This window comes from Cnephaeus nilssonii (assembly GCF_951640355.1).
Source record: "Cnephaeus nilssonii genome assembly, chromosome: 3".
NCBI classification, from domain to species: Eukaryota; Metazoa; Chordata; class Mammalia; order Chiroptera; family Vespertilionidae; genus Cnephaeus; species Cnephaeus nilssonii.
This window is the reverse complement of record NC_137074.1, coordinates 8,820,897-8,848,424: the sequence shown is the minus strand read 5'-3', so window position 1 is coordinate 8,848,424 and position 27,528 is coordinate 8,820,897. Positions and strand designations below refer to the sequence as shown.

Sequence of the window (27,528 nt, the reverse complement as noted above, 5' to 3'; positions counted from 1 at the left end):
TTTTAATAAAATTCATAATTTTCAAAGGCATTTTTATTAAGTCCATATTATAGATAAGAACAGGTACCAACATATAACATTTTACTGTTTAATGAGAGTCACACTGAACTTACATAGAATGTCCAGTGAACTCGACATTTAATACATGGGCTTAATTGTTACATATTACAACACCATCGATTTCTCAAGATGTTGTAATAAAAATGCATTATATTTGAGAAAGGTTTACCTAGTGAAGAGTAAGATTCTAGAACAGTGATTTTCAACCTTTTCCATCTTATAGTACACATTTATCACTAAATTCCACGGCACACCAAAAAAATATATTTTTGCTGTGACAAAAAAATTAGGTATAGTTTTGATTCACTCATACCAGACAGTTATTGTGTTGGCTGTTGTCATATTTTAATTTGACAATCTAAGGGAAAAGAGATCAGTGCCCCTGACTAAATTGCATGTTTTAAAAATTCTTGCAGCACACCAGTTGAAACTGCTGTTCTAGATTCATGAAGACATTTTTAAAAAAAACAAACTGATTTTAGAGAGAAAGGAATGGGGGGGAAGGGAGGAAAGAGAGGGAGGGAGAGAGAGAGAAACATCAATCAGCTGCCTCCTATGAGTGCCCTGACCAGGGATCAAACGTGCAACCTTTTGGTGTAGGGGATAATGCTCCAACCAACTGAGCCAGCGGCCAGAGCAAGAAGACATTTTGTGTCTGTACATAGTGGGGCCGATACAAACCATGTGAATTACAGTAAGTTCCAAAGAATGATGACAGAATTTTTCTTGTACTTCTCAATATTTTCTCCAACATAAATGTTCAGTGATGAGAAGTCAAGTAAAAAAAACGGTGGCCATTCTAGCCCAGCCAGTGTTGCTCAGTGGTTGAGCATCAACCTATGATCCAAGAGATCACAGTTTGATCCCTAGTCAGGGCACATGCTTGGGCTCAAATCCCCTGGAGGAGGCATGCAGGAGGCAATCGATCAATGATTCTCTCTCATCATTGATGTTTCTTTCCCTCTCCCTTGCTCTCTAAAAACAAGAAAAATATGTTTTTTTAAAAAATGGTGGCCCTTCTAAATTTAGGGCATTTGACCAAAATTTCTTGAAGTTTTGCTTTGGCCTTTGTCTTACTCTTCTGTTGCTTGACTTAATGACATCTTGCTTTTTAATGCTTAACTGAGGAAACAAAACACATCAATGCTGTAACCTGAGACAGAGACATGTGTGAAAGTCGCCCAGAAGACACCAGGCCCCCTCTGGACAGTGCCTTTTGTCCTGGGCACACAGTGGGCACAGCGCCCATCAAGGTCTATGGGTCATGGTGCTCCCATCACCCCCAAACACAGGTCCCACCAGGCACAGTCCTCTTCGTAATATTTAGCAAGATGCTATTTTCCCAAGGTCGCTGACTCTGAAACTGACTTCTTAGGAAGCCACACTAAAAATTGTGGCTCATTTTATTTCCTGAGAGAGGACTATCTCCTGCCACAGAATGGCCCGAGAATGCTGCTGTGGCAAAAGACGGTCTAGTCCTATCGGTTGGTGGGTAACAGGGTGACGCTCAGGAAAAGAGGCTCACTCGCTGCACAACCGCTGCTCCCCTCGCTCCAGTATCTCTGCACCTAAGACATTCTCTATTCGTCAATGTGTTTCGATGAAGACGGCAAACTCTCAACACCTTTTAAAGCAACAACCCACGCCCTCAAAGCCAGTAGTTTCTAATTTTTATAGTCATGGACAACTTTTGAGTCTGGTGTTAAGAAAAAAATATAGATTTTTATGTCTTAAAACATCAAGTTGAATTAAAGACCGGAAGCACCTGGAATGATGAATGTAAGGAATTTGCTGTCTAGGTTTTTAAAAGGAAAATATTTTAACAATGGTTGCCACGGTCTTATTTCTTCAGCAGGAAAAGTACTTTAAATGTTAGGAAAGTCGTTAAGAAAGGTGGCAGCCAAGGGTAAAGCATTATAAAGCAAAGCTACAAACTTCTATGGTTTCACAAATAGCTAATGATTTCTAAACAAGTGTATAGACATGTTTTTAAATCTACCTTTTTAAGCCAGCCCCTGTCTAAAATCCTACAAAATGCCAACAGGAGGCACTTGAAAAGGAAAAATATAAAGTAACCGGCAGCAACATTGACTCACAAAGCTGCAACCCAGAACACGTTCCTACATTGCATTTAAAGCCCAACACTTGACATTTCAGAATGAAAGTGAACGCATCACCTTTCCTCTCCGAGCGTTTCCTGCGCCTCCTTTTGTACCGACGTCCCATGATGCTGAAGAAGGTCCCCATGGTCAAAGTCCCAGTGACGAGCGAGGCCATCGGGCAGAGCGGACCCAGCCGCCAGCCCCGGCCTCATTCTGTGAATCGCTCCAGCAGCGCGGCTGCGACAACGCCAGCCCCCTGCCGGCACGTGGGGCCGCTCCTGCAGCCCAGGCTCATTCATCAACCCAGGAATCAGGGCGGTGGCGCCAACAACACAGGGACTTCCAGCGCACCACCCAGAGTGGCAGGAGGCTGTTAACCCTTCAGGGCCATCATGGACACAGCACCGTGGCAGGGAGGAAAGACGTGCCAGGGACGCTTTCCAGGGGATAGGACTCTCCAAAGTCCCGTCTAAGTAAAAAGCCTGTCATCTTTACAGGAGACAGGGGGCCTCAAATAATGACATAGACGTGTCACTGAGAGGACAGTTCACAAAACAACCTGCCGCCTTCAGGCCGCCACACCCCAGCACAGAGGCAGCCAGTGTCCAGAGGCGCCCCTGAGAGCGAGGGCGCCGTGAGGAATCACTCGGACCCGTGCTCACCTGCCCACCATGCCCCTGGATTGCCTTCTCCCCACTTGATTCCCAGGTGCTGGTCCACTGTGGGCTCCTTCACTATAGCACAGGGCACAGCCTCCCACCGTATGCCAAGCAGGGGGGAGCAGATTCTGACCCCTTTGCTTGGGCTACCGAGCCTGGGGGACGACAGCACAGCCAGTGGGACCAGCACAGTGTCAGGCCAGCCCGGCAGCAGGGCCCACACGCCATGTACACACATGTGCACATACACACACACTCACACACGCATGCACGCATACAGGCATGCACACACCTCACAGCACATGGTCCTGTAACGCGGGCTCCAGCCTTAGGCACAGCACAGCCCACAGCCCTCATATCCTCGGGTCCAGACAGACTTGCTCCAGGCTCCAGGCTCCCCCACATCCAGGCTCGAGTCCTTGGAGAAAAGGCAATGACATCCCAAAACGCAGAGACTGTGGGTTTTTGGGGAGGAGCCGGATTGCGGGTAGCATGAGAGTGGAAGGAGCACTGGGGTACTTGTCTCAACTCACAGCAAGTGCATCCTCCATAACGAAGCTCTTCTCCCAGCAACGCCCAGCATCTGCTCCCCAACTTACTTGCACAAAGGCACATATAGCAGCTAACTTTTCCACCGCACACGGCACCATTTCTCAGCAATTCCTATTACTCTCCAATGTGTGCATGTGTGTGTGCAGGCAACCAGATGGGAGCCGGACACCAAAATTACTATGTTTGATTTTTTAAAATCAAACTATTAATATTATTTAACTAAACTTTCAATGTTAAATTAAAATTCAGCTCTCTTAAAATAATTTTGATTTCAACAGTTGATACTAACCATCATTTATATTTTAAAACTTACTCTTAATTTGTAATTTTGAAAAGTATCCTGTAAAAACGTAGAAAAATTAGTATAATGTTTTACTTTGTAATTTACTTAAATTTCACTTACACATTTTACCATTAATCCTTTGGATCAGGAGCCAGATAATAGGTATTTTAGACTTTGTGGCCGTATGTCTCTATTGATTACAAATTCAACAAGGCTGGCATGGCCTTGGGGTGCAGAGGGGAGAGAAGCTTCTGGCAAAGGCTGCCCCCCCTCCCTCTGTCTGGATGGATTTCTCCAAGAAGCGAAAACCACCTTCTTTCTTATAGCATCTAAGCTTGTGACCTGGTCACACTCCACAGACCTGTGCTGTGAGCCCTGCAGACCACCTCACGAAGCCCCCAGGCAGACAGACCACCTCACGAAGCCCCCAGGCAGACAGACCACCTCACGAAGCCCCCAGGCAGACAGACCACCTCATGAAGCCCCCAGGCAGCCAGACCACCTCACGAAGCCCCCAGGCAGACAGACCACCTCACGAAGCCCCCAGGCAGACAGACCACCTCACGAAGCCCCCAGGCAGACAGACCACCTCACGAAGCCCCCAGGCAGACAGACCACCTCACGAAGCCCCCAGGCAGACAGACCACCTCACGAAGCCCCCAGGCAGACAGACCACCTCACGAAGCCCCCAGGCAGACAGACCACCTCACGAAGCCCCCAGGCAGCCAGACCACCTCACGAAGCCCCCAGGCAGGCAGCCCTGGTGGGACAGAGCCCTCAGCCCACGCTCAGGGAGGAGGAAGAAGGCGAGGGACAGAGCAGAGCCCTGAACCAGGCTCCTAACTCTCCGAGAGGGACCTAGGGGCAGGACAAAGAACCGGGGGCCTAAAGAAGTGCCGAGGGGAGCAGGTGTATCCCTGTCCACACCCTGGACTGTTCCCATGGCGACTGTGAGACTAATGCCACAGGTGGGCAGAGCCCCCTCAGCTCTGTGGCCGTGGGCTGGAGTCCCCACTTCGACTGCTGCTGTGCTTTTACTGTGCCCCCAAAGGCGTGGCCTGAGGTATGCGTTTTGGTAGAGGCAGCACTTGAACAACCTCAAGTAACCCCTTCTCTCTGCAGTCTGACATAGCACCCTTTACACCTTGGTGCTCAGGTCACCTTGGACACAATCCTTACAGCATCCCTGGGCTGGCGGTCCTGCTGCTGCCCCTCGGATCAAGTTCGGATGCACAGTGCATCCCCAACAGAGGAACCCAAAGGCAACCACAGGAATTAGAATAAAAAAACCACAAAGGAGGCCTGGCCGGTTTGGCTCAGCGAATAGAGCATCAGCTGCAAACTGAAGGGTCCTGGGTTTGATTCCGGTCAAGTGCACATACCTTGGTTGCAGGCATGATCCCCAGCCCCGGTCGGGGCATTTGTGGGAGGCAACCAATCGACGTGTCTCTCTCACACCGATGTTTCTTTCTCTCTATCTCTCCCCCTCCCTTCCACTCTCTCTTTTAAAAAAAAAATTAATGGAAAAATATCTTCGGGTGAGGAAGGAAGGAAGGAAGGAAGGAAGGAAGGAAGGAAGGAAGGAAGGAAGGAAGGAAGGAAGGAAGGGAGGGTCAAAAAGGAGACTCAAAAAGGAAAACATAAACGTTCTTCAATTATTTCAAGTAAGAAACAAGAAAACCTATTTTAGAATACAGTCACTTATTGCCTTTAAAAACTGTGTTTAGGGATTCCCATGGGTTTCTTTATACTTATTCCCGTGCCATGCATCAAAGCAAGTGTGCACTTGACCATGAACGCGGCCACGCACTGTGCCTAACCAGGCTGGAGGCAGAGGCTGAGCCAGCAGCTAAATTCCGCAGCGGTAAGCTGGCCTGCTGAGAAGAGCCGCGAAGTCAGGTCTCCCGCCTCTGAGGAGACACAGGCTGGAGCGCGCAGCCGCTGAGACTGGCCCCAGGGGTCTCCTAACGGGGACTGAACCACGGAAGAAACAATTTGAGAAATGGAGCCAGAACTTCTAGCGCTCCCTTATCCAGGAGAAAGAGCTTAATATTGCCAGAGTCCTGGGGAGGCCAGAGCAAAACAAACACAGAATTAATAAAAGAGTAGATGGTGAAAAGCTGCCTGGACTCGGATTCTTTACGATGGAATTATTCTGGGGAAATAATGCTTAGAGAAGTCAGAGAAAATAAGGACCATCTCCCCAGCTGCTGGAGACACGGTTTAGAAAAAATAAACCTCATGGTCTCTCTGCGTTAGGGTTTCATTTGGGTCTAGTTTCTCCAGGAAGTGGACCTCAGTCTCTAGTTTACCCCCTTATGGGAAGGGGTGGCAAAGAGGCCGGGCCACCCCAGGGGCTACTACGCTCTCTGTGGGGCACATATCTGGGTGAGGCCACCACCAAGTTGCTGTGGTGACTTCACAGCCTTCCTACCCGCTTTCTTGAAAGAGGAGATTATAATTTCCCCATCTCCATCATAACCCTGACCTCTGAGGGACAAAACATTTAACATCAAGACATATCACAATTTATAACCAGTATGTTCATAAAAAGAAAAATGTGCAAAGGATGCGCAAATCGGGTAAGTCGGGGAGCAGTGAAGATGGACCGACTCAAAGGCTCTCGGCTGCGCTGTGGGGAGTGAGCCCACCCAAACGTGATGGACACGGAGCTTCTCCAATAAGACACTGCTTGAAGTGAAACACACTAAACCTGTGGTCGGCAAACTGCGGCTCGCGAGCCACATGCGGCTCTTTGGCCCCTTGAGTATGGCTCTTCCACAAAATACCACGGCCTGGGCGAGTCTATTTTGAAGAAGTGGCGTTAGAATAAGTTTAAGTTTAAAAAATTTGGCTCTCAAAAGAAATTTCAATCGTTGTACTGATGATATTTGGCTCTGTTGACTAATGAGTTTGCTGACCACTGCCCTAAACCCACAATCCAGGAGAGATGCTGTCACTAAAAAGTAACTTGGGGGTTAGAGCTAATGTTGTAAAAGACACAGTGGCAAGTCTGATAGGAGGCCCTCTGCCGGGGTCAGCCTGCCATCTGGGGGTCTGTCTCGGGTGGCATGCGCCACGTTGTCAGTCGGGGCAGCTGTTCCAACTGTGTCTTAGAGTCTGCATCTGTCTACTTCACATCCACTCATCACAGGCAGATTATATTAACTCTATTTTCTTTTTCTTGATGCTCTGCCATTTGGGAGCCTTGCCGACCCTGGAGAGATGGCCCTCCCAGGGCTAGCCAGTCTGAGGGACAGCAGAGGGCTCAGCCAGCAGTGCGTGCTTCTCCTTCTCCAACTCACTCAGCTAAGGCTTCCCTGCCCTGAAACAACCTGGCCAGGGCCAGGCACCCAGAGACCACCTTCATCGCCCGCCGCCACCAGGAGTCTCAAACTGGCCACTCCTAAGCCCTGTCCTGTCTTCCCTGTGGAAGCCCCAATGAAGTCTCTGGCCCAGGCTCTCCCTCACTGCTGTCTGCCTCCTGACCAACCTGGTGCTCCCCATGTGGCGTGGCACACCCCCGCCTCCAGGGAACTAGGAGTAAATCTTATTCCGGTGGCACTGCCTCTCCCTGGGGTCACTCAGCACCCCCGTAAGAGCTACAGTTCCCAGGGTACGAATGGGACCGGAGAGCATTTCTAGACTTGCTGGGTCTGACAACACCAAGCCTACTTAGGTTCCTGCTACCTAAAAGGGCGTGTAATTAATCAGACACACAGAGACGAGCTAGGTTCCTGACTGTCACGCTGTGCCATCCTACTTGGTATTTGCTCTACCTTCAGCTAATGAGTTCGTTAACAATGCCAGTTACATATACTTTGCTTTCATCTCATTAAGTGATCATTTCCTTTTCCCCTCATCAAATGACACAACCCAATGCACAGGAAATCTTCAAAACATAACAAATGCCATACTTTTTGCTTTCCTACAGATAAGAGTGATTCGGATCCAGCAGCAGGAGGAGGCGCGTGGCGCCCTGGCTGTGGCGGCCTGTGCGTGGCCTGGAGCAGCCGCTGGAGATCCGCTCTGACAGCAGGCGCTGACCTCAGCCATTCCACAGAAAGTCACCAGAGTTAAGTGATGCCCTAACTCTGCGCCCATCATTTTCTTCTTCTCATCCTTTCCAAGTCCTGCTTCTACCTCCAGGACTATTTCAGAGAAACGTATAAACAGACACCTGCTTTCACGAGAGTCAAGAAACTACAGCCGAACGACAGTGATTTAATGCACCGGGTATGGTATCTGTAACCAGTAAACTGACAGTTTGTAATTGAAAAAAAATGCTTTAAAGCTCTTTTTTTCCCCCCACTTTAAAACACATCAATTTCAGACTTCGGCTGTCATGTCTTTGCAAGTTAATAACTACTGAATTCTAGGAGAATGTCATAAATAGCCACACGCCATTTAGCATCTGACATTCCTGGTATCTAATTAACTTTATTTTTATCTATGTCCTCAGAGTAAAGACTCCAAAATGTAATGTTCCTAGAATATTAATTTAGAATGAAACTTAAAAACTATTTTTCTACTCTACAAGAGGAAAAAAATGAGTGTATTCCATTAGAATGCTAAACTCTCTAAATGAGTCAGTTATTCATCAATTATTTATATATAATCGACACATAGGAATCTGTAACATTACTTAATTGAATGTTAAAGCACTCCAGAAATAGCTGCTAATAAGACACATAGCCAACAGTCATTCATCCCAGTGCGGTGAGCAAAAGGCAGTCACATCTGTTTTCAGGAGCTCCCGTTCTAACGAGGAGAGAAGGACAATCAACAGTGTGTCTAAGCAACGAAATGGCCTGGGACATATGTCGGAGGAGATGGTGCCACCAGCGAAGAAGACGGGAGGGGGGGGGGAGGCAGATTGGGGGGGAGGGGGGAGGAGTCAGTGGTGGTTTTGAGTTTTAAGGAAAGCCGTCATGAAGCCGAGACAAAGGCAGTGAGGGCAGATAGACACTGGGGAAGAATGTTCTTAGAACACAGAAGGGCAAGACCTTGAGCAGCGCCCAGCAGCCCAGGAAGAGCCAGGAGGCCCGAATGGCAAAGGCTGGGAGGTCCTGGAGGGTCAGCTCGTAGGGTGTCCTGGGCCTGGGCCAAGATGTGGTGGCCACTCAGCCCAGGAGTTTTAAGCTGTTTCTGGCCCTGGTCCCTGGGGAAGAGCAGCTGTAGGGACAGGGCTCACCCAGGGAGACTGGTTAGGAGTCCAGTACAGACAGAGCAGGTAGCTCAGCATGGAAGGCAGGGGACAAGTGAGAAATAACCAGACTCTGGATAGATTCTGACGACTTCCCCAAAGGCTTAGGTGTGGGGCAGGAGAGAAAGGATGGCCCTGCTTAGGGGCTGAGAGCCTGGAAGGACGGAGCTGCTGAGAAAGAGACTGCCAGTGGGCTGGGCAGTCAGGAGTTGGGTTTGCTGTCTGAGGTTGGAGATGTCTGTGGATTCCCAAGAAAAGATGCTGGGTGGACCCAGATCTGTGTCTGGACAGCACAAGGAAGCTCTAGGCTGGAGAGTCAGGTGTGGGACTCAACCTACACAGAGATGAGAGGGGTGAGATTCCTGAGTCATGAGCACAGACAGAGCTGGGAGAGACCAGGACTGAGCTGGTAAGTACCCTGGGCAGTGCCCGCTGCTGGGAGGATAGGAGAGGGAAGGATGGGCAGGGAGCTTGTGAGGGAGCCGCCACGGGGCACAGTGTGTAGTATGTTTATTAAGTGGCCTGCCAATCACATCATCTGTATTAGCTTACTTAGACTTCACCAAGTCTCAGTACAGGAGACTCTGAGATGACTGACAATGGACAGCCTGGACACGGCCACCATCTGTCTTACAACATGCAAGCCCTCGTGAGTGGAGGTGTGCAGTGTACAACCCGCACGGCTGGACAGTGTGGCCGTGAGGACAGCACCGAGTAACCAGCACGGACCCCTGAGCAGGTCCTCCTGGTGGAACATCTGCTCTGCCTCCTGCTGGCCAGGAGACCTTGAGAAGTTCTCACCCTCACGGCTCCTCGGATTACTCATCTGTACAACACAGTGACAGTCACGCCTCCCTCCTCCCCATCTTCCTCCCCCCGTTAGGCTTGCTGGGAGAATCCAGCGAGGGCACAGTGGCCCCTGGGCTTTAGCTGTCGTATTGTCAGCACCCCCACTTTATGAAGGTGAGCCCCGCAGCTGGAAAGGCTAGATGGCTTGTCCAAGGTTAGACGCTGGGGAAGTGGCAGAACACTGTGGGGAATCCAAGACATTCCACACTCTTCCTTCTCCTGCAAGCAGCCCAATTAAAGCAAATTCACAACTGCTCAAGTTTACTGTGTTTACTATATGTTAAGATTCCTCACAATTTTTAAAGTCAACACATATGCATTTCTTTAACACATTTCTGTTTTCTATATTAAAATGGTTTCAATAGATCTAGTTTTCAGTCTATTTGCAACATTCCTCCACTCAAGATCATGGATTCAATTAAGCTTCTTCCATTTTCTTTTAAGGTGACTTTACCAAGAAGTTTTGGATTTAAATCAAAATCTACATTTCTCAAATAAGTATAGCAGGTGTTAGGTTTAGGGGAAAAGGTGGGGGTCGCGAGGCCCTTGATTTGGAGGCCCTACAATTAGCTCCAATAGCCAAAAGCGACCCAAAGGAAGGAAGCAGTCACAGACTGTGGCGCACAGATGGCTAAGGTGGCCCACGGGAGGCTCAGGTGGCCCACAGACAGCTATGTTGGCCACAGATGACTCAGGTGGCCCATGGATGGCTTAAGTGGCCCACAGATAATTATGGTGGCCACCAATGGCTCAGGTGGCCCACGGATGGATGGCTATGGTGGCCACAAAAGGCTCAGGTGGCCCACGGATGGATGGCTATGGTGGCCACAGAAGGCTCAGGTGGCCCACGGATGGCTAAGGTGCCCCATGGCTGGCTCAGGTGGCCCACAGATGGACAGCTATGGTGGCCCACTGATGGCCCATGTGGCCCATGGAAGGCTCAGGGGCCCACAGATAGCTCAGATGGCACGCAGATGGCTCAGGTGGCATGCAGATGAATGCTGGCAGCAGAGAACAATGCAGACCTGCAAGGCCTGGGGCTACACAGAGGGAGCTCTGCTTCCTACTTATAGATCGAGGGAAAGTTTGAAAGAAATTGCTGAAAATCTGAACATAAACTTGAAACTAAGTTAAATTGATGGTCACAGTTTAAATGGGTATTTTTAAGGATTAATTTTGAATCATCCTTTAAAAACAATACTTACTATAACTGACTATTAAAAACAAAGTAGAACACAAACCTTTTGAAATATACAGTAAAACCAGATGGTCCTTCAAAGATGACAAAGCAGTTTTGCTCATTCTAGAGCAACAAACTTCTGGCCGAGTTAATCTAGTGTAAATAATTCCAGGTTTTTTTAAAAATGAGAAGTGTATAGGTTAAGGAAATAGCAGAGCTCTGCCAGTGTGGCTTAGTGGTTGAGCGTCGACCCATGAACCAGGAGGTCAGGGTTTGCTTCCTGATCAGGGCACATGCCCTGGGTATGGGCTCGATCCCTAGTGTGGGGTGTGTAGGAGGCAGCCGATCAATGATTCTCTCACATCATTGATGTTTCTATCTCTCTATCCTACTCCCTTCCTCTCTGAAATAAAAATATATTTAAATAAGTAAATAAAATGGTTAAAATCTGGTGAACAAAAAGTTTTCTGAAGGAAACTGGCATCAGGCCTCAGAGAGGGAAGGCATAGAAAAGGTACTAATGGCCTGAAAATGGAGTTTTTTCCTTAGTAGCTGCCTCCTTATCGTCTTAGCATGATCCTATAGCACCATCTACTGTCTGAAGTTGTCACTCAAGTGAGCCAAAGACAGGCCCTGGCTCCCAGCTTGGCTGCTGTGGGCACTGGCCTGTCCCTCATCGCGCAGTCGTGGTGTTCTGTCCTGCACACACACAATGTCACAGGACATCACCGTCAGGCAGGCCACTCTACACGTGGATCAGGACATCTACGTGGGCAAGAGGGCATCTCTGGGATGGAGGCATGGCTGACTGCACACATCTGTCAGAATATATCGAGTGTACACTTGAAAAGGGCGAGTTTTTACACCTCAATGAAGCCAGCTTAAAAAACAAAAATCCCAGAAAAAACTGTATAAAAAGTCAGAACCTCTACTTGAAATAAAATAGACATCACAGAGATTTCAAGAAAAATGAGTGAATATTACTCCAAAAAGCAGAATGAAAACACTGGGAGAGACCGGGAGAAAGCAAATGAAGCAAGTGCTTCCTCTCTCAATGAGAAAACAGGTTTAGGGCCAATATTTGCAGACATAGGTTACCTTGATTAAGGCTCACTGTCACCACAGTCACCCCCGCTGCACATACGAGGAGACTGGGCAACTAGCCCAGGACACGGTGTTTCTGGGGAGGACCAGGCCTACAGCCATTCTCACCCTCTGCTCTACCACCCAGGCAATGTGGGAATGCAGGCAACGATAAGACTGAACCAAAAGGCACGGCCCAACGACAGAGGAAATCAAAAGCGGGCGACTTTCGGCAGTCAAAGGGTGCAAAAGAGGAGTCATGCTAATGCTTCCCTTTGCCTGAGAAAAAGTCCTGGTGTGGGACATGGACAAGAAAATACAACCACGTGCATTTCGCTTGGTTCTGTGACGAACAGCATTTACTGATCATGATAATACAGAATACAAATACCACTTTGGGATCTGAAACTGATTGAACTGTGGGTACAGAACAAAACGAAGTTTTCTACTTCGTTATTGAGAAAGGAAACAGAAAAACAAACCTGACCGCAGCTGAACAGTGGAAAGAGTGAGAAGAGGTGACTGGGCATGGCAGGGTAAGTGCTTCCATATGTCCAGCACGGTGGGGAGCCAGGAGGGGTCTGAAGTCCAGGGAAAAGGATGGGTAAGCACACACAGTTCTGAGCTAACCAAAGAGGAACGAGGCTGCCTATCCCCGCTAGCTGACCCAGGGATCCTCCCCAAGCCTGTTGCCCCTGCCCCCTTCATCAGGGATGCTATGAGAGTTAAATACACATTTTCTCCGTCTCCTTTGTGGCTATAGCTGGATGCCCAACACAGTTCTAGCCAACAAGATACAAGTAAAAATATACTGGAGGCTTCTTGAATGCCCCAATAAAAAGGAAAAAACATGGGCTGTCCTGCCTGTTCCTTCCCAGTTGTTCCTGCCTTGAATGTGGATGTGAGGACTGGAGCTGTGGCAACGACATTGCAACCATGAGGGAATGGTAACGAGAACTGCAGAGACACTGGTCCAGATTCCTGACATGGCTGTGCTCTAATTCAACACTAGTAAAAACCTACCTTTATGTTACTCTTAATGAAACAAATGAAGAAATAAATCCCCTGCTGTTTAAGCCATGGTAGGTCATGTTTTCTGTTACTTTCAGCCAAAAGCACTCCTAACCGACCCAGGAAGAGATGAGAAGGCAGGAGAAGTGTAATTGAGCTAAATCCTCCTCTATCTGAACTAAAAGTCATCAGCTGATGTCTAAAACTTATCAATAAAAAAAGAGCAGGTATATATTTTAGAAACGGGGCGTACGGCGGGGACTGCCATCTGTGAACCAACATCCTTCCTTCTTTCTCGAGGCAGAGCACCCACATTTCCAGTCACCTTACAGCCAGTCATGGTCACATGACTAAAAGTAAGTCCACTGGGATGAAAACAGAAGTGTCACGTGACAGCTCCTGGGACCTTCTCAAGAACAGCATGCAGGCGGCTCTGTCATACTTTCTCCAGCACATGCCCAACTGTGCGTGAGTTCACAGGGCAGGTCGAACACCAGGACAGAAAGCGTCTGGGGCGCTGACAGCTGGAACCATTCCAGCCCTGCCCACCAAGCAGACACTGCTGTGGGGGGAAGCCTCTTCTCTCCCTTGTGCTGGGTCTCTGATTCCTGCAGCTGGTCCTAACACTGACCGATCCAGAAACACAGAGTGCCACAGCCCTTTAAAATAACTCAGTGCTGCCTCTAAGGGAGGTGAGCTCTCTGGACCGTGCTTTTTACCAAAGGCCCTTCCAAATTATGTGATTTGTCTCACTTTGACAGCATCACTTTGATAAAAACTGAAGCAAAACACAGGTCTGGTCTTTCCCCCACCCCCACATGCATCCACCCAAGGCCCCTCCCCTCCATGCCCCTCCCACAGGCTCACCAGGCTACTGCAGCGGGCTCCTGCCCCGCCCCTGCTCCACAGCCCCTCCTGTCGTGTGCCCACCTCCCCAAGTGACTGCCCGGATAACAGGCTCTTCTTTCAAGACCCAGCTCCAGCTCACCCCATGAAGCTCGCCGCCTCTGCCTCTAGAACAGGCTACCTGTCTCCCCACTGCTGTCACAGCACCAGCAGACACCACAACCCTGAGCCCACCAGACGCTCATGTTGAGGCCACAGGCCATGTCGTCCCTTGCCCAGTGCCTGCCTGGGAAGTGCCAGTGAAACAAGGGACCCCCCCCCCCCCGAGCCCCCCCACCTCCCTCCAGCAACTTGGTGCCTTTTCCTTCTAGAATGGGGCCCACGGATCTCTCCTCATCACCCGTGGCTGTAAAACCAGGCAAGCCCGCCCATGGCCAGTGGTGGTACACGGCTGCTGGGCACAGCTAGGCTGGGCTGACGGGTGGCCTGAACTATCGCACATCAGGAGCACAGGAAGGTCCACAAGAGGGCGCTGCTGTGCTTCCACAAGCGCCTTCTGCGGCGGATGCCTGCAGAGAAACTGAAAAAAAAAGCAAGGGTGGGAGAATGCCAGACTTTCCTGCATCTACAAGCCAACCTCTTCGTTTTTTACGCATCAGTCTGAAGGTATCGGCATCCATTATTTTATGTTTAGTGACGACCAGACACCAAACAGCTGGAGGAACATCACCCATAGACTCCTAAGAACAGCACATGCACCCAACACTGGATAGGCGATGGGATTTCTATGCTCCCTGTTGGTCCTTGTCGACTAGCTCCCCCAGCCCATGGCCACCAGCAGGTGGCTGTGGTGGGCGGCAGTGGTGCTCATGGTAGCCATGTGGAAGGGTCTGCACATTATAGGGTGGGGTCTCCAGGCACCTTGTGGGCAGAGGGCACTACGTGGGACAAGCAGGACGTCCAGAAGCAAAACACTGTCCCGCACGGAAGGACAACGTGTACGTGAAAGGGGTTCCCCATCCCCACGCCCAGACCCTACTTTTACATACAACACGATACTTTCCACACCCACTCACGTTCCAGAAATGTAACCACCGTGAGAAGAAGGGGGGCTGCACCTGTTTCTTTCGGAGCTAATCCACGAGCCACCACCAGCTCCGCCGCATGGCTCCGGTCGTCACCCAGCACCTGGCGCCACCTGCCTTCACAGGTGTCCGTCACAGTGGCTCCTTTGAGGGCAGTGGTGCCTGAGCTTTTACATAGTGACCCCAACATTATTTTAGTATGAATTCTTAATTTCCCTTTTCCACTTGGGTAGTATAGCGCTTTTTAAAATTATGGTTATAAGTGTACAAAGCAGTATCTTCTACAAATTTCAGAATAAAAGGGGGAGCTACTGAGTAATTGTTAGAAAAAGAATGCCGTGGTGGCAATGAGACGCACGGAGAGGGCTTCGAAGTTAAACAGGAGTCCAGGCTCCCTTGGGCCCCTCTCCGAATGTGCACAGTTGGGTCAACACCACAGGAATGCCCGAGTCCACCCCAAGGTGCCCCAACCTCGGAGACACTCTCACGTGTGAAGACACAGAAACAACTTCAATCTTTTCAAGGAATAAGCAAGGCAAGAGCGGCATCTGTGCCCGACACTGAACAGGAGGCCGCACGCCTACAGCGCCCCTGCCAGACATGCCAGAGGGTCCGGAGAGATCGATGGCACGTGGGGCTATGGTGATGAGGGCTTCAACTAGCAAATATTGCTTTTAGCCAAAAAATTCATGTTTATTTAGTTTATTTTAAGCCACCCTGAAAAAGGAAAAGCATACATATCAGACTATTTGTTGCCAAAATTAGCTCATTTTGTGGAACACAAGAAGAAATACAAGCCTTCTATTGTGCAGTCACGGGTTAGTGCACAGGCAGGAGACCTGACTCAGAACGCTGTGACGGCTTAGCTGCAGCCCTCTCCTTTGCTTTCTCAGCATGTGCTTCGGAGAGCTCCTTTGGCCTGATTATTTTTTTCTATGGCTTTAAGGACAATTTATTTGTGCAAAAGATTATAAATACTTCATTTCTCCAATGCCTGTTTACACCAAATAAAAATACTTGCTGTTCCACATAAGCAGCATCACGCACGCCGTGGTTCGCACCTGCAGCCTGTTACACGTAGGTGGTCACAACTACACTTCACTCTGCAGCGCTAGGCACAGGTCCCCTTCACACCCCGCCAGCCCAGGGATTCTAGCTTTCAGTAAATCAAGCTACAGAGAAGCTGATTTCGTATCACGACCAAATAAAAGAAGATCTGTGGCTGAAGATAAACTCCACTCAGGGGCACAAGCCAAGGACAAAGTCATCCCGACACCGCCCTCCCCCCTGCCCCTCAGCTCTTACTGCCTGGGTGCCAAAGAAAAGCGTCAGCTGAGGATCAAGCAGAAACTCCGGTACACGTCTCCCTAGAAACCAGTTACCCTACATTCCTGACCTTTCCCGACTCAGAAATGACCAGCGGGGCCTTTCCAGCCACCAACTCAACCCAGTGGTCAGACACGGGTGCATCTTCACTCCCCAAATATGTGTGTCGACTTCTCTCAAAAGCAGATGGTGAATCTCATAATAGTCACCAGAAATAAGAACTAAGGAAATTTTATTCTGATCACCTCAAAGGAAATGATTTACGGTAAAAGGCTGAAGGCAATACCAACCCTTACACGGTGCCCTGAGGCCAGGGGCGGCTCCAGGCCCCAGAGTCTCTGAGGGCAGCAGGGCTCCAGCCTGCAGGGGCCGCGGGGACCAGTGGGGATCGCAGAGGGATCCCCGGCAACAACCACCTCTGCTGGGAGTGACTCAAGAAAGCGTGATCGCTTTACATCAAACAGAAGTCATTTTTACAGGCGAATGTTGGCAATGTCTGCAGGTTCTGACCTACCTTGGAGTGAGTTCAGTTCCTGTGTCGGCTCTGATCCTGGGGCCGGGCCTCCGTCAGTGCGTGTCGGACTGAGGTCATCGGAACATGCGCTTGGCCAGGATTCTTCAGCTGCTTGTCAAGGTCTCCACGCCCAACTGGAGAGACTTCACTCTGTGTAATAAAAAGGTTCAATTGTTTACATGAACGTAACTCAATCTTAGATACTTCTTCACCCTTTCAGATGTGAGCTCTGATAATAAATACTCAATTAAAAATCTTCTTCCTGAATACAAGTTTCAATTATTTTTAATGTGTTCTTATTGTTTTTTAAAGCTGATACACAATTATCGATCATGCCTTCATCCCACCTGCCAGGGCAGGCAGACGCAAGGGGAACAAACACAATCCATTTCTGCTCCCAACACACTAGAGCCAACGGGCACCAAGCCACAGGCCAAGGAATGTGGCCACGGGCACTGCCTGTGTGAGCTTCCCTCCTGCAAGGTGAGCGTGTGTGAGTGCAGACAGAACCGCGCAGGCCCAGGCGGCTCCCGCCCCCTGCTGCCCAGGCCGAGGAGCCACAGGCCCTCCACGCACAGGCACCACAAGGCTGTGAATGGAGGTCTGCATGTCATTCCCTCTCTGGGTAAGAATGGTCGCAACCTGCAAGTTACGAAAGAGAACGTTTCCACATGCTAATACACTTCCAAAACCTATGTAAGTAAAATTACATTTTCTTTTTTAAAAACAAACTGACATCCAAATGAAGGGAAGTCCTGGGGCAGACCTGTGCGCTAACATGGAAGGCAGGAACCAGTGGGTACCTTGGTGGGCCCTGGAGACTGAGGCTGGAGTGCAGATGAGGTGGGTCTGAGTGGGCAGGAGCCCCTACTGTGCGGAAAGTCCAGCCACCAGGATGTCCCCCCAGGCCACCGGGGCTCCTGCCACAACTACTGGTCCTTGTGGGTGAGAAATGACTGCTCCCCGAGACCTTCCCCACCTCCCGGCTGTGACTGCTTGGACTCACCTGCACCGTGGGCCAGGACCCCCCTAGGACCATCCCAACAGTGATGGGACCAAGGAGTTGTTATGCAATTAACCACATGAAAACCGACAAGGGCCACCAGCCACCCGTGGTGGACAAGAGCTAACACTGCAGGTGCAGAGGGTGGCAAGAGTGTGAGAAAAGTCAGGACAGGGAAGGCTTTGTCTTCCTTGCAAAAGGGAAGGAGAGAGAAGGTGGGAGGGAAGCAGCATGAAGCTGTGGTCTGGGGACAGGAAGCAAGTCAGTAACAAGGCTGAGAGCTAGACCCTGCTCCTTCTCAATGCCTGATCCGCAGGTGAAATGGGCAGGAAGTGCAGCCACGTGAAAAACTGAAAGGGGGAACCAGAGGTATCGGATGGGACGAACAGAAAAGCCCACCACTGTGCAGTTCTGTGACTCCAGCTCCTGACACGCTGGGGCGGGTGACCCAGCCCCACGCCTTTCCGGAGTCTCCTGCTGAGTGCTCCCGAGCTCCAGACATCCCCCTTGAAAATAGCGTGACCCCCCCCCCCCACTTACCAAGCCGAGGGGCTTCCACACAGGTTCCCATCTGACTACCTCCTAACACAAGGAAATCCAAATGCCACAGCCATGCTGGTAAAATAGGGGCTGTGTAAGATGTAGCACGCCTCGCACTAATAGCAAGTACAGAACTAGCTGTACTAAAATAAACGTGTCACTCAGCGCTGGATGGATTGGCTGTGCTGGTAATAATCACACTGATTAAATGAAGCAATTGTGTTTCCTTCTAAAGTGATATTTATCATTATAATTTAATTAGATTGGAAATTAAGGCTTCACTCTGCCAAAAAAATAAGTACTCTCATTTTCTACCTTGTAGCTGCATAAATCGATTACATGAGTTAAACAAAGATTTCAACGGAGCAGATTCTGATGGTTAGAGACACCAATTACTCCAAGATACAGAGGCTTGATATGCTCAAGACAAGTGAACAACAGTAAATAACCAATTGATTGAAGGATGCTTAGACAAAGAAGCTTTCTCCCCAACTTCTCATAGTGGCTTCCAAGTGCTTAATTAGTCCTAAGGACGGGTACCCACCACCAAAGGAGGGAAGCCAGCAGGCACCAGCGAGCAGATGCGAATGGGCCAGTCACTGAGGCTGGGGTACAGGAAGGCAGAGAGACGGCCTTGGGCTGAGATGCCTGGTGAGGAGGAGGGCAGAAGGCCTCTTGGGAGAAGGCACCACGGACAAGACAAATGTTACGTAAGAAAGAAACCCCAGTCTGTGTTCAGAAAGGCAGCTCGGAGGGCTCTGTGGGCAATGGCCAGAGGGCTGAGATCAGAGGCTGCGAAGACCTCTGGGGCCAGAGGGAGGGCAGAGACTGGAAAAATCAGGTATCTCGGAGGTGTGGGGGCGGGACTCGGTGACTGACAGTCCAGGTGGAGGAATGAACCAAGCCTGGGCGACTCTGAGGATCCAGGGTCCGTGAAGGGCCAGATAGAATTTGACAACCAACATGATAAAATCGAGAGAAGAAATGGCAGAAGAGGGCAGTTTTCAATTGCTCTGACTACCGTTCCTTCAACTTGGACAATGACAAACCTTCCCTGGCAAACTGAAGGAGCAGCTGGGAGAATCGGCAGGGGGCAGTGAGAGCCCAATGGTGCCCCCCCACCCCCACCCCCCCCGCCGAGGTTCTAGACCCAACAAAAATCTCTTCACAGTGACAGCAAGTAAAGATGTTTTCAAACAAGTCACAGCCGAGAAACTGCCAGCAGTGACCCTCACTAGGAGAAATCCTAAAAGACACAGGAGAAGAAGTGCGCTATCTTGGAGAGAGAATGGGAACAAAAAGCATAAAGAGAAGAGCAAGTGGCGTGTGGGAACAGAGACCTCCCACTGCTCAGAGAGCAAAGAGAGGGAGCACCTCCTGACCCTTGTTATGAGCCCAGGATCGCCTTTGGAGTAAACCTGTGGCCGACGCTACAGGAATTAAGAACCACTGGTCAACTTCTCTTAGGAACAGAGACATCACCACCAAGTTCAATGTGTATACACCGAGGATGCGCAGTTGGCTGCACATTTGGAAATCAATCAACAGTGGCGTTTCCATTCAAGAGTCCTTTAACTTAGACTCCTCAATACTTCAAGTTGTTTATTTCCTAAATCTCCATTTGTACCATGTACCTGACACTCTTCTTAAAAAATACATTCAGCCTTTAGGAAATAACTAAAAAGAGCGGGGGGGGGGGGGGGGTGGGCGGGGGGGGGGTAAAGAAGCTGATCAAATGAAATGCGTTTGCCAACCATGAAAATAAAGACCAAGCACAGGAAGTCGCTACACCTCCCTTCCTCTGCGGGGAGGAAATGCTACTGAGCTTAGCAGGGGCACCCGAGCCAGGACAGCTGGACGCGGTGTCCTCAGGAGATCTAGTGTGCCCACCCGGAGGGCACCAAGAGCAGAGCCAGAGGAAAGGGAAGAGGGGACACCTGGCCTCTGCAGGCTTTCTGAGCCTGTTTCCCACAGATGGGAAGACCGCCGGGTGAGTGCCAAGGGAGAGAAACAGCGGCTTCCCAGCTGTACCCAGAGCAGGTAGTCACCGAGGGGTCACAGTCCATGCAAACAGTAAAATTATACACAACATGGTGTGTATATGCCTAGGGGCATCTCCCTAGGGAAAGGTCCGTAGCTTTAACCAGATGCTCAGAGCACGCTGGTTTAGCGGAGAAGTCCAAAGCCAGCCCTCCCCAGGCTGTGAACTAACCCCAAGCCCAGTCCATTCTCTGGTGCTTAACCAATAAGATTGCACAGCCTTTCTTTTTCCAATACAACCCTGGCTAGTCAATGGAAACCTATAAAGTGAATTATTGAGGGGCCCTAAAGTTCAGAATTCATCACCTACACTTGGGGTGTTCCTAGGGTTAACAGAGGTCTAATTCAATCCCAAGGAGTGTGGCTTCCATGCTCGGCCGCAGAGCCACTCCACAGCACACCTGCACAGAGAGGCCACATGCCCGCAGCTTCCCAAAGACAGTTCCTTATCAATGACTGCTTTTGCTTATCATGCATTTCAACAGCCGTTCTTGTTTGTTCAATTATACTGTTAGTTTTGTTTCATCGTTTCACATTAGTTTAATATGGATTGTTTGTGTGTACAGTGATGAAAATTTCACCCTCATTTGAACCATGATTTTTTAAAAAACTAAACTTAACAGCATCATAAATTATCTTCAACCTTACTACAAAACAGATGCACAGATCCCCTCCCCCATTTCTGTGAGGTAGGACCATTCCATTTATTGGCAAAGATCCTACTCAGAGTATGTGTCATTTAACTAACTTGCAACACACTATTAAGGTAAGTGTAGCAAAATTACCCAGCTCTTTTTAAGCGTATGGAGTGCTCTGACATCATATAAAATGAAGTCCCATAAAGAATTTTGTACATGCTGCTGACAAATTTACTGGAACTGGCTCATTTAATGTCTTCCCAATTGTTTGATAATGTTGAGCGGTTTTTCCACTGGAAAGAAAGAATCACATGGTTAGAGATGTCCAAGGTACAGAATCCTGTGGCTAAGAGCGCTCTAAAAAGGCTTTAATGGAAAATGGTGATAAAGTATATATCTTCTTTCTTTTCTTCCCAAGAACCCATCAAAGTGGCAGAAAAGGTAATTTTGGGCCATGAACGAATGATAACAGTGCTGCAAAATTACAAAGGGGACTGAGCAGCAGACAAAGGCGCTGGCCTGCATGGCTGAGGCATAAAGCAGATGACATCAGGGTGACCTGAAGAGTAGTGGAAACGGCAGTGCTGGATGGGGGGAATAGGGGGCAGGGGTTTCCCCAAGAACAGGGGCCATGACAGGACTTCTAGGCTGAAACTTGAGAACAAACTCCCCGAGACGGTCGGAGGTTTTTCCAGGGGGGATCTCAGCATGGTCACTGGGGCCTGGACGAGAAGCAGATCAGGCAAAGGGTCATTCCTAATGAAGCCATCAGCCACAGGAGGGAGAGGACAACGCAGAGAGATTTACCTGCAAAAGAACAGGATCGAGCTGGCAGCTGACTTCTCGTAGACTCCGGAAAATCATAGAGAATGCTTTCTGAGTTCTCAGGGAAAATTATAGGGTCCTAAAACTCTAGACCCAGCCAAATTACCAATTAAGCATGGGGATAAAATGCCTGCATCCCTGACCATTGGTGAGGAGACCAAGAAGTCTATGAGCCACACACTCCATGAAGAAGTGGTTAAGGAGGTGCTCCAGCAAAACAAAAACAGAATCCATGAAACAGACACGGTGGGACGGGAGGCGCGGTGGGACGGGAGGCGCGGTGGGAGCCTGAGCAACTGGAAGCTGCAGAGAAACCTGAACAGAAACTGAGAGGTTCCAGTCACCCTTTTTTCCTGGGTAAGGGTTCTGTGATACAGAATTACACGTTCTGCCTTCTCCAGTCACATACTTGGTTCTGCAGTGAAGTATATTTATATTATCATGACACTATAAATATTACGTTCCATGTGTTAACATTTTTAAACTAAACTATAAAAAAAAAAGCGCAGAAAGCCTAATGATAGATGGGAAACAGACTACAAATGTTTCCAACCTTGTCGATATAAATCTCAAAATATAACTCACAAAGACCAAGAGCTGGAGAGGCAGTATTTCTCAAGTCCCCACACGAACTAACAAACAGAAGTGTGACTTGAAGTGATGGTGACGACGACAAGAAGAATGAAGACCAAGGGGGGAGAAGAGGTGGACTGGAAACCGTCTGCCTGGGGAGAGGAGAAGGGAGAGGGAGTCTTTACCTTAGCGCACACTCCCTGATGGGCCAGAGGATGCTGCACACCATGTCTGATATTACCTCCGGCAGCTACTTTAAATAGTGGAATTAAGGGGCGCCCTCATCCAGTGGGGACTTTTTAGTAACTGAAGGGTGTGCACTAAGGTGCACTCATGATAACTAGTAAGGTGGTTATTGGATTACATTAGTCATATAAAATCAGAATTTTATTATGTTAATCCTCACCCGAGGATTTTTTTTTTTTTCACGTTGATTTTTAGAGAGAGGGGAATGGAGGAGGAGAGACAGGGAGGGAGAAACATCGATGTGAGAGAGACACATCGATTGGTTGCCTCCTGCATGCACCCTGAGTGGGGCCCAGGATCAAGCCTGCAACTGAGGTACGTGCCCTTGGTCGGAATCGAACCTGCGACCCTTCAGTCTGTGGGCCAACACTCTATCCACTAAGCCAACCCAGCCAGGGCCACAGAGCTTTAATAGGTGACAAGGGACACCACGACCATCACTCACTCTGTCTCCTGACCACCAACAGATTAGATCATTTTTTTAAAAAAGTGTTTTTGCATATTTGGGATGAAGGAATAGAACTAAGTTCAAAATACTGTTTGTCCCCAGATAATACCTGATAAATGACGTTTCCTTCCCATGATTGTTCTTGTTTTATCTGTGTGTCTGATCTCCAGGCTGTCATCCTGGTGAGGGTGGGACCCAAGAAAACCTCCAAGTGCTCTCAGGCCGAGCCCCTGTCTAATAAAAACGTGCCTAACACATACCCTCTGGCTGCCTGGAGGCCGTCTCCCGATCCCAATAGTCACTGAGAGAGCACTGTATGTCACCACTGTGCTCGATCATGGTTCTCTTCGATTTATAAAAGAATTCTGGTACTTCAGCCGGTGTTTAAAGTGCTTTTAACTAACTAACCAACTAACTAACTATCAATCTTCCTAAATGTGATGTGTGTATATGACTGACTAATCATAACAGTGGATTGCTTACAAAAGTAAAAGCCAATTGTGACTTGCAATTTGAAATCTTTGGAAAATGTATGAAGTGGCTAAGCTGTTCTTTGCACATGTGAAGGATGGGCTAATTGGGCTGTAACTGTGTCAGTGGCAAGGAGTTCAATTACACAGTGACTGATATTAAAGAATTGTAGGCACTCCGCTGCTCCTGCAGGCAGAGCCCTCTGAGTCAGCGCGGTCTGAGACAAATCTGTCTTGGGCGCTTCCCTGACAGAACGAGGAGAACAGTCTTAAGAGACCAAGTTCTGCAAGCATTTGCCCCTCTCAACACCCACTAAAGGGAGACAAGGCGCCTGGCAGGGCTGAGCTGGTTGGAATGCTGTCCTGTACACCAAAAGGTTTCGGGTTTGATTCCCTGTCAGGGCACACACCTAGGATTCGGAACCCAGTCAGGGTCCATACAGGAGGCAACTAATCCATGTTTCTCTCACATTGATGTTTCTCTCTCTCTCTCTCTCTCCCTTCCTCTTTCTCAAATCAATAAACATATCCTCAGGTGAGGATAAAAAAATAAAAGAGGAGACAAGGGAAGAGCTGAGGGCAAGATGAATAATTAACATTCTACAAAATATTTTTAAGTTTTATCACCACATTTTCCTCTCCCAAATAGCCCCAGGGAAGGCATTCAAGCAAGGCCAGCACTAGGTTCCCCTTTTCACCGATGAATAAACTAAACACCCTCAAAAGGTGAGGTGTGAAATCCTTAGACATTCTGCTTCCAAGTCCACTCATCTTCCCACGGCCCGCAGGGGACACACACATGCCCCCGGAGGCCCCTCTGGATTGTGGCTCAAGGGACACTCTTGGCCCCTTACAACTCACAGTTCATCCTTCACTCCCCGGGGACGCTCTCAGACTGGGATCGTAACACTGGGGTCATGACCCGGTCTGGCCAGGACAGCCAGTTCACCGTGTGGTCCAGCAGTTATTACTAATCACAGGCCCTTTCACTCTAAAAAATGTCCCCATTCAAGCAGTAAATTGCATGTCATCTACTTTAACACAGCCTGTGTCCCTGACCTGGAGGGGAGAGAGGGGCTGCAGGGGCTGCGGCTCATCTTTCCCACCTCACAGCAGCCAAACCCGCCAGAAGAATACGGGCCATCCACGACCCGCCTCCGTGTTTCCCCCTGGCTGCATTAGAACAGAATCTCTCATGTTATGAGCAGCTCTTCACTGGGACAAACAGGGAGAGGAGAGCTGGATTCCCAGCACAAGGCCCAGGCCCTCGCCCAGATGCCGGGAGCCGGAGGAGAGGAGCCTGTGGGAGTCCCCAGGGGCGGAGCAGGAAGAGGCTGCCAAAAGCCTCCGCGTGTCTCCAGGGAACTTGCCACACGTGGAGAACTTGCCATAACTAAGGCTATGAAGTCTTTATGCCTTTTTAAAAACGAAATAAACCAGGTAACTCCAGAAAAGACACCCAAGGTGGAATTCAGAGATGAGCCAATTTCTTTAACTTCTAAGGGGGGAAAGGGTTTAAAAAACAAAAAGATGTAGGCATGGCATAAGCTGTGGCAGAGAGCACTGTCCCCCCACCCATTTCCTTCCCTGGTGACCGAGGTTTTAGCGGGGCACTTTAGGAAGCGCTTCCAAAGAGGAAGTCCAAGTGCTCAGTAAGCGTACAGGCAGTGCTCGATCGCTAGCCGTCGGGGAAATAAAAATTGGAACTGCGGGGAAACACCGTGAGCACCCACAGAATGGCAAGGGGTAGGAAGACAACCGGTGCCCGTGTTGAGGGTGCCCGGAGCACCTGCCCACCGTGGTCTAGCACTGCCCACTGGCATGGAGATACACGCTCCTGTGGCCGCCCTGCAAAGGCCTGCACTTTTTTATACAAAAATGTGTGTCTGAATGGTCATGGCAGTTACTCACAATTACCCCCAAATACCTAAATATCTATCAGTAGATTGAATAAATACATGATGTGGTCAAACAGTGGAATATTACAGAGCAGTAACATAAACTCCAACCCCACAGGGAGCATCACAGATAGAATGTCGAACAAAAGAAAACAGATACAAAAACGCATTCTTAGAGTGCATATATACACTGAGTGGCCAGATTATCATGATCTCTGAACGCATAATAATCTGGCCACTCAGTGTATATCCTATATAATAAAAGGCGAATATGCAAATTGTCCCCTCAACCAAGAGTTCGACCAGCAGACAGGCCGGTCAACATCCCATGTCCCCTCCCTCTAGCCAGGCTGGCCAGACCCCACCCATACACGAATTCATGCACTGGGTCTCATATATATATATATGTATATATATATATATACATATATACATACACACACACACACACACACACACACACACACTCACACAGAGTGGCCAGATTATTATGCGTTCAGAGATCATAATAATCTGGCCACTCAGTGTATATATACAGTTGAAACAATGGAGTGGGCAGGCAGACCCACCCCAGCCGCACCACAGGCAGGTACTCGGATGGCAAACGTGTGGGCTCCACCCCCCTGCCCCTGTGAGGGGTTCCGGACAGCGGAGCCATTTCCAGCCTGGGTGGAGGTCCCACAGAAGTTGGCCCTGTGCTGAGTCACTGAGCTGCACAGTGATGGCCCGCACGCTTCCTTGTGAGTGATGCTTCTCAAGAATGGTTACTACACTCGTGTTCAGAAGTCACTGCTGCTGAGCTGGAAGAGGAACGAGTAAGAGCAGGAGGGACCTGACGAGGCATGAGCATCGTCACCTCCAGGGGACGCCATGTCTCAAGACGCTCATTGGGGTCAGAGTTCTCAGCACAGGAGCTTCCACAAGAACAAAACCTGGGGGGTGCCTGGCTTGCTGTTGTGAATGAGGCAGGATAGGAATCTACTGTCATACCACCGCCCATGAGATTTGATTTAATGTGCATATTTATTGCCTTTTAACATAATGGCAAAAATGAATGACCTATTCAGAGTAAATGAATCCTGATAGCAACTGCAACTAGAAACGTTACAGGTGCAATAAATGCTAGCACCCCCTGGACTATTAGACTCTCCAAAGGGATGATTGGGGCTCACATATACCCGAATTATTCCTCACACAGCCATGGGTGAGCAGTTTAATCTCCTAGAAATGAAATTAGATTCCTATCAGTGACAAGTATTTAGTCCAGTTACTGAAGAAAAAACATACAAATAGTAAACAATCCCTCCCCACTCTTGCGTCATCTGGCTCTCCAACAAAACGCTCCGCACACGCGCCCTGCCCCACGTCCCTCTGTTTTGGAAACCGGCCGAGCTGTCTGGGAAACACACCATTACTTGGGGAAGATATGTACTGTTTTCCAAAACTGCTGAAAAAGGAATTAATAGTTATTTCATAGAATAAACAGATGGACATTTTAAAGTTTGTTTCATGAATGGAAAATGCCAGCCACGCACCCTGAGGTTAATCCCACCTCTTCCAGAGTCTGTTACTGGAAATGGCTTCTTGTCAAGGAGGAAAATTATGCAGAGAAAAGAATCTCACATTTTCTTCTCAAAATTTGGATGAGAAAAGGTCAAGTAAAAATAAATACAAAGCAAACTGACTAATTTGAGCTTCTCCCTGCACTAGCTAATAGAGCAGAAAGTTAAAAATAAGAGCGGCCTGAACTTTTCAGAAAAAGGGTGCTGAGTAGAAATATATGCTCATATTTGACTTCCAAGAGACTAGCTATAACTGTGCACAGCTACCCTCAGCTTTCCACTAAATATCTATAAAGACAGGAAAATAGAGAAACTGCTCACAGCACATCTGGAAATTACATAGTGACAGACTACTTCATACATGGCACGGCCTACTGTGGAATTCCAAAGAAAACGTCAGGAGTAAACAAACTATTTTTGCTTAAGCTAGTTTGAGTTGGCTTTTCTGTCACTTATCCCAAAAACATATTAAAAGTTATCCCGAAACACTGGTCTTCACAGCAAACCTGGAAACAACCAAAAGGTTGTT

General features: G+C 48.9%; 1 protein-coding gene across 5 annotated transcripts in view; it reads right to left on the bottom strand.

Annotated features, from left to right (window-relative positions):
• The window catches only part of ADARB1 (adenosine deaminase RNA specific B1), a 103,586-nt gene that overhangs the window by 39,113 nt on the left and 36,945 nt on the right, over positions 1 to 27,528 (bottom strand). For 3 of the 5 annotated variants that reach the window (XM_079767230.1, XM_079767234.1, XM_079767231.1), the window contains exon 2: positions 16,757 to 16,906. The gene's annotated coding sequence lies outside the window, so the exon portion shown is untranslated. Of the gene's footprint in view, positions 1 to 16,756; positions 16,907 to 17,103; positions 17,215 to 21,124; positions 21,170 to 27,528 lie in introns of those variants that run through there. The other 2 variants (XM_079767232.1, XM_079767233.1) reach the window with 2 other exon arrangements.